This window comes from Pseudorca crassidens, chromosome X, assembly GCF_039906515.1.
Source record: "Pseudorca crassidens isolate mPseCra1 chromosome X, mPseCra1.hap1, whole genome shotgun sequence".
NCBI classification, from domain to species: Eukaryota; Metazoa; Chordata; class Mammalia; order Artiodactyla; family Delphinidae; genus Pseudorca; species Pseudorca crassidens.
In genome coordinates this window covers 119783474-119791231 of record NC_090317.1, presented here as the reverse complement: position 1 = coordinate 119791231, position 7758 = coordinate 119783474, and the positions used below count along the sequence as shown (strand labels likewise).

Sequence of the window (7758 nt, the reverse complement as noted above, 5' to 3'; positions counted from 1 at the left end):
CCATTTCTCCAGGAGCATGGTATGAGGAGCTGTGCACCTGTGCATGCGTGTACACGTATAGTGGTGGACCTGGGAAGAGGCCCCCACAGCGTATAGGGAAACACTGAAATTAATTGACGTGAGATTGGGACTAAAAAGAGAGAGATCCATTCTGTTGAAGGTCAGGTTCCTCCTGATTGGGGAATCTCAAGTGCCTGTGGACTACAGATAGGATCTGGACGTGATGCACCTGTGTTCTGTCCTACCTTGGTCTCTGTTTCTGGGAGGGCTGGAATGGTTAGGTTCTGTAAGTGGTTACGTTCACAGGGCTTGACTTTTATAACAGCAGGAATGGTACATGTCTGGTTTCTGCAGGTAAATAGAAAAGGAGTGTTTTCAAAAGCTGAGTTGCTGGAAAATGACTATGGGAGTATCTGGAATCATTCAGGGAAATCTCCAGAAGCCTGCCAGCTTCCAGGCAGCAAATATAAATAAAAGAGAAAAAAAACGAAAGCATTTGGCAAATATCCCATCCCTAGGACATCTTAATAGTGGAATTTATTATCTTACAAAATAAAAAGTCCTAAGCAAGAGTGGTTTTGTGGCAGATCAATTAAGTGGCTTGACAACCTATCCACAACTCAGGTTCCTTCCATCTTTTTGCTCTGCCGTCTTTAGAAGGTTGTAATTCCTCAGAGTTGTCTCTTCCTGACCTCAGGGTGGCTTTAGCAGTCCCAACCACTTTATTCTTAACAATAAGGTGGGAAAAGCTATTTTCTCTCATGTGTCTATTACTTTTTAGATTTAAAAAAATTGACATAAAGTTCACATAACATAAAATTCACCACTTTAAAGTGAAGAATTCAATGGCAGTACATTCACAATGGTCTCCAACCACCACCTTTATCTAGTTACATTCTCGTCACCCCAAAAGGAAACCCCATACTTTAAATGGGGTTTAATTGAGCAGTCATAGCCCATTCCCCCTCCCCCAACCCCAGGCAACCACTAAGCTGCTTTCTGCCTCCCTGGATTTGCCTGTTCTGGACATTTCATGTAGATGGAATCATATAGTATGTGACCTTCCTTTCACTTAACACAATGTTTTCAAGGTTCATCTGTACTGTAGCATGTATCAGGACTTCGTTCTTTTTTATGGCTAATTGTTCCGTTGTATACCTGGTAGACCACAATTGGTTTATCTAGTCCTTCATTGATGGGCATTTGGGTTGTTTCCATATTTTTCATATTATCAATACTGCTGATATGAATTATTTGTGAATGAGTTTTTGTGTGGACAAGTATTTGTATTTGGTGGCAGGGAGTACATGCTTAGGAGTAGAGTTGCTAGGTCATGATAATTCTGTTTCACTTTTTGAGGGCCTGCCAAACGGTTTTCCACAGCAAGTGTACCATTTTCCTTCCCTCCGGCAGTGTATGAGGGTTTCAGTTTCTCCACAACCTTACCAACACTTATTTACCCTGGTTTTTGGAAAAGCCTAGTGCATATAAAGTGGTACCTCATTGTGGTTTTGATTTGCATCTCCCTAATAACTAATTATATATCAAGCATCTTTTTTACGGGTTTGTTGGCCATTTCATTTGCCTATTTTAAAGGTTCCCTCCAGAACTTACATGATGCTCACATTTTATTTCTCTGGGCCAAGAAGAGATTCTTCCCCCTTCCCTTTATGTTATTTGTGGAGCGTTCATAGCTGGTGCCCCTGATACAGTTGCAGGTGTAAAGTAAATGCCGGGTGAATGGATAGGCACACAAAAAGCCACTGCCCGCCCGTCTTTCCTGTTGTTCTTTGCTGATAGAAACCCAGTTTGGTTCAGGTCATGGGTAGCCATATGATTCACGGGAGGCTAAACCGTTGAGACGTTGGTTGGCTCAGTATATAAACACTCCAATGATGAACTCAGGAAGGAAGAATGAAGACAACAACAGGGCTGGTTTAGCTTTACATTTTTAAAATTAAAAAGTACTGTCATACCTTTTGACCTAATAATTGTACTTTGAAGCATATGTCATAAGCAGATAACCAAAATGAGAGAAAAAGTGGCAAGGAGATAATCATAGTCTAAGAAGCGAACTTTTTATAATCCCATTCCCCTTGCCAGTGATTGGTTTAAGGTGGACATATGGCCAGTCCGTCCCATGGGATGTCAAGACAGGTCTGCTAGGGAGACTTCTTGGAAAGGTTTCCTCACAAGTCAAAAACAGACACTTTTGAATGTTAGTGTGTGAGGGTGTGGTGGTTGTAACTGCTTCAGACACCTTGCGACCATGAAGAGACAAACCTGAGGACAAACCCAACATGCTAAGGATGGTGAACAAGAAGATGGGAAGGATGCTGATGGAATCATTGAGCCGTTAATTGGCCTTCTCTGAAACCACACTACCTTTGAACTTCTCATGTGAGACAAGAAGTCTCCCTACGTTTAAGCCGGTTTGACTCACTTGCAGTCAAAAGCTTCCTGAGACACACAGGATGAATTGGATGGCTCTTGTCTCTCTAGTTTTCATCCAGAAATTGAAAGCTTAGGTTATAATAGCTGGCCTCCTGATTTCCAGCCAAGTTTTCACTTGTTCAAATAAGTGTCAAGATGTGGTGGCTTTGTGATGTGTCGACTCGGCTAGAAGCTGGTACTACATTTCTCAGAGTTCCCTTCCTTGTATGTTTCTAGTTAGAGTTGTTCACAGGAGACATTTGCAGGAGGTTTGCAAAGGGGAAGTGGAGCAGTCGCCATGTTCGCTTTCAGAAACTCAGCATGGGTCAGGCCCTCTTAACAGTCAGTGCACATTTTGCTCGATCTCCTGCTCTTGTTTCCAGAGCAGCAGTCAGGTTCACAATTCAGCTACCGCGGGATCTCTTTCCTCAGCTTCTCCAGATCCTGGGTCAGATGTCAGTGTGGCTTCATGGCAAGAGCACCAGCTTCTCCTGCTCGTCACCCAAAGCATCGCGGCTGGAGGCTTGGAGATCAATGCAAGTTCCAGTTTGTTCCTTGCCAGTTCCAGTGGCCCCTATTCTCTCCTACCTCATGCCTACCTGATCCCAGGCTCTGTACCAGACACAGAAGAAGCAACCAAACCGAGACCGTTTCACTTCTTCCCATAATTGCTCAAGGTCAAATCCCTATAATAAATTCCTACTCTACGTCACTCCTCATGGTTCTGTCTCTGACTGAACCCTGTGATACAGAGTCAAGTTTTCCTGATCCTAGGTTTTAGCTTTAGCTTTTACATCCTGTTCGTAGCAGTGAAAGAAGTTTAAACGAATGGAGGTAAGCTCTCTAATATAGACTCAATTATTCTTGCTGGCTTAAAAGAAGACAAGAAATCATGGTTTCATCGTGGCATGGGATCGCATCTCTATGGATGGTGGGCAACCGGTTTGCACCCGCTGACCTGGGTGTTTTAGAATCCATCCATCACTTATCTAGGTATTTATGAGTATTCAGATGACATGCTGAATTTACCCATTTTATGTGAATTTTGGGGTTTATTGCCCAAGAAAGGATATACTCCTCAGTCTCCGTCCTTACTGTATTAATTATCTGTCTCCATCAAAATGCTGTGTAACAAATCACGGTGAAACTCAGTGGCTTAAAATATTAACTAAAAATTTAATGTGTCTGAGGGTTGGTGATTTAAGCTGGGCTCAGCTGGGCAGTATCTCTGGTCTTGCCTGAGCTCACTCACGTTATCTGGCGATTAGCTGACTGTCAGCTGGTCCATGATGGCCTTGGCTAACATGAGTGAGGTTACTCAGCTGTGCTCCACACGTCTCTTATCTACCAGCAGGCCATCCTGCGCCTGTTCTCATGGTGTTGGCAGAAGGCAGGAGCGAGCCAGTCCAATCATGGAAGCTCTTTTCAAGCCTCTGCTTGTGTCTTGTTCGTCTCTGTCTGGGTGTCCTAAAGTAAGCCACATGGCTGAGCCACAAGGCACAGCAGAACACTGCAGAGTTACTTTGCAAAGAGAATATCGAAACAGGGAAGGGTAAAGAATTGGGGCAATTTTTGCAGTCTATCACAGTTACCAACATTCTCCCCTCAGAGGTGTTAAGTAACCATGTCAGCTGCTGCTATTTCCAGAACCATTTCATTTCCAGTATCTAGATTTCTCAAGGCTTGTAATTGCCACGTTAATGCGTGATGCAAATTGTTCACTGTCAAAACCACTGTGTTCAAGCCTTGAGCTCAGCACCCCCTCTCATTAGGATAAGTAATCGCCTTAAAAAGCTGCAGTTTTGTGCAATGAGCTTGCTTTCGTCTTTTCTTCTCATGTATCTTATGAAAACAAATGAGTAAGGGATCACAAAAACAAAAACTCCGGGGGTGAGGAGTTGCTGACAAATAGACAAATATATACTGTTAGGCTGAGAATAAACTGAGTGATGGCCAACATTGCCTGAGTTCTCCGTCAGAAACGGTGAGGAGCAAATCAACTCTAAGTCAGTTGCATATATTATTGCTTATTTTTAATCACACTGGTTTTATAGACAGTAATTATAAACATATCGTAGGCTGAAAAAAACACAAATTTGGGGCTTCCCTGGTGGCGCAGTGGTTAAGAATCTGCCTGCCAATGCAGGGGGCACAGGTTCGAGTCCTGGTCCAGGAAGATCCCACATGCCGTGGAGCAGCTAAGCCCGTGTGCCACAACTGCTGAGCCTATGCTCTAGAGCCTGCGAGCCACAACTACTGAGCCCACGTGACACAACTACTGAAGCCCATGCGCCTAGAGCCCATGCTCCACAACAAGAGAAGCCACCTCAATGAGAAGCCTGAGCACTGCAATGAAGAGTAGATCCCTGCATGCCGCAGCTAGAGAAAGCCCGTGCGCAGCAGCAAAGACACAACACAGCCAAAAAAATACATATATATAAATTAAATAAATTTTAAAACCCCCCACAAATTTTAGGTTCTTTTTCTTTTTTTCCCCAAACTGATGAATTACAAGTTATTTTTTACACTTAAAGGCTGACGAAAACCCATCTCTAATCCTATTAAAGTCCAACACAACATCTCAGATGAAAAATATGGTAACCATATTTACTCATTAAATACTGTTTTTTTAAAACACAACTTGGAAACAGCCAGCACGCATGTTTAATCTCAGTGCAATGGATTCAAAACCAAGTATACATATTACATGCATCAAAGCTAGATTGCAAATTATCACAGTCATGTCATAATCTTCACATTTTCTTTTCAATGCGTTTGATGATTCATTGGCAGTATTTGTGATGACACCATGTTAGTTGTAATGAAAATGATTTTGAACCTAATTTCATGAAGGAGTAATTAGAACATTCTGAACTACTGATGTTGCAGGAATTGATGCTTTTACAGATGGAGATTTTGAAGTGGGCATCTGTACTGTAAACCTCTGAGGTTGACTGGAGTCCCTCCTTTAGTTGACACAGACATGGTTTGTTGGGTTGGTGGGCCAAGTGGGGGAGTACTTCGTCTGCTAGTAACTGAACCAACACTTAACTGCGGAACTGTTATTCTTCCCGCAGAAGTAGGTACTTTTTGTGGTAAAGACTTACTTAAATCTATAATTTGGAGCAGTCAAACAATATCTATCAGGTGGCAGTCTAGGGCCTGAATATAGCTTCATCAATGGCAAAGGGATTTGATTTCTTTGCCTTGCAATATCTAATAAAAAATCTCTTGTGGGGAAGAGAGGTAAATGACTGGTCAGCACGACACTGGATTGCCAGTCGCACATCATCTGCATCAACAGTAGCTTTCTTAGCATGACTTGAATAAATTTTTGCATCATATAGAATTGTGGTTACATATCGGAATGCAAACTCCAACATCTGATTTATAACTCTTGGCTCATCTTCTGTAATCCCCGTATCCTTCAGGATTTGTGCCATCATCTGTGTATCTTGCGGCATGCTCTTGGGAGAAGCCATCTTGCCAGACTCCATGATATACGGTGATCAGACTTCTCGAACTAAATCACCCACAGTAACATATTTCAGTCCTGATCTTGATGGAAGTTCTTTGCCTAGTGCGGTTTTCCCAATCCCTGTTGTACCGGTGAGCAGGATGTTCCAAAGCAACATGGTCCTCACTGCGCTTGCTCAGGACGCCTCTGCACATGCACCCTGCACGTGACAGGGAGGGGCCAAATTTTAGGCTCTTGAAGTTCTTGGTAGCTTTGCTATTCAAGAGGAGTATGTTCGTTAGCAAGATTTCTAAGAGATGCTCATTATTCACTAAAGGTGCCCACTACATATTTGTCTTAGTTTGGGTACCCCCAGAAGCCAGTCCTGAGACAAGGATTCAAGTGCAAGTAGTTTATTTGGAAGTAAAGCAAATGCCAGTAGGGAAGTGAGGAAGTGAGACAAGTATGGGAAGGCAGCCAATAAAAGATACATTATCAGGTACTTCTGTAGGCAATTGGAGAGCATAATCTTGTTGTGGAACTCGGGAAAATGGTGTGGAACACGCATTTCAGTTACTCCACCCAAGGGTTGAGGAAGCTGGGATATTTATATACCAATCAGTTCCCAGCAGTCACTGGTTGAAGGCAGTTCCTCTGGGGCCATTAATTTCCTGGCACTTCTGGCCTGATATATGGCAGGCAAACTAGGCTTCAGTAGCTAGAGAAATCCATCAGCCAAACGCAGTTGCTGGCTGTTGGAAGTGGGAAGTGGTAAGGGTGTGGGCATAAGGGCAGACCACCAAAAGAGCCTGGATATGCTCTGGTACCTGAGCTATAAGTATTGGAACACTTCCTCTGCCTACAGAAGGTTACCTTCTCTAGTTGAGTGAGGCACCAAATTAACTTTTCACTGGAGAATAGCATGCATTAGATTAATACATTTTCCAGTGATATTAAGGTATAATTGACATACAAGAAACTGCACATATGTAAAGTGTACAATTGGATGAATTTGACATATGCAGACACATCAATGAATCTTGCCTGCAGCAGGTATTGCTGTGGTGTTCTAAGGGTGATTTTCTCTTTCTCTTGTTCTTTCTGCATATGAAATTAATTGAAATTCTTCTGTATGGAATATTTGCTTCTTCATCCCCATTTATTATTCAATCATTTTTTCTCCCTTTATTCATTTTTTAAAATTAACTTTTATTGGAGTATAGTTGCTTACAATGTTGTGTTAAGACCCCAAATAGCCAAAGCAATCTTGAGAAAGAAAAACGGAACTGGAGGAATCAGGCTCCCAGACTTCAGACTATATGACAAAACTACAGTAATCAAGACAGTATGGTACTGGCACAAAAACAGAAATATAGATCAATGGAACAGGATAGAAAGCCCAGAGATAAACCCACGCACATATGGTCACCTTATCTTTGATAAAGGAGGCAAGAATATACAGTGGAGAAAAGACAGCCTCTTCAATGAGTGGTGCTGGGAAAACTGGACAGTTACACGTAAAAGAATGAAATTAGAACACTCCCTAACACCGTATACAAAAATAAACTCAAAATGGATTAAAGACCTAAATGTAAGCCCAGACACTATAAAACTCTTAGAGGAAAACATAGAACACTCCTTGACATAAATCGCAGCAGTATCTTTTTTGACCCACCTACTAGAGTAATGAAAATAAAGACAAAAATAAGCAAATGGGACCTAATGAAACTTCAAAGCTTTTGCACAGCAAAGGAAACCATAAACAAGACGAAAAGACAACCCTCAGAATGGGAGAAGATATTTGCAAATGAAGCAACTGACAAGGGCGTAATCTCCAAAATATACAAACAGCTCATGCAGCTCAATGT

General features: G+C 42.2%; 1 pseudogene; it reads right to left on the bottom strand.

Annotated features, from left to right (window-relative positions):
• Positions 1-5062: 5062 nt before the first annotated feature.
• Positions 5063-6106, bottom strand: LOC137216735 (transcription initiation factor TFIID subunit 9-like; annotated as a pseudogene).
• Positions 6107-7758: the final 1652 nt, after the last annotated feature.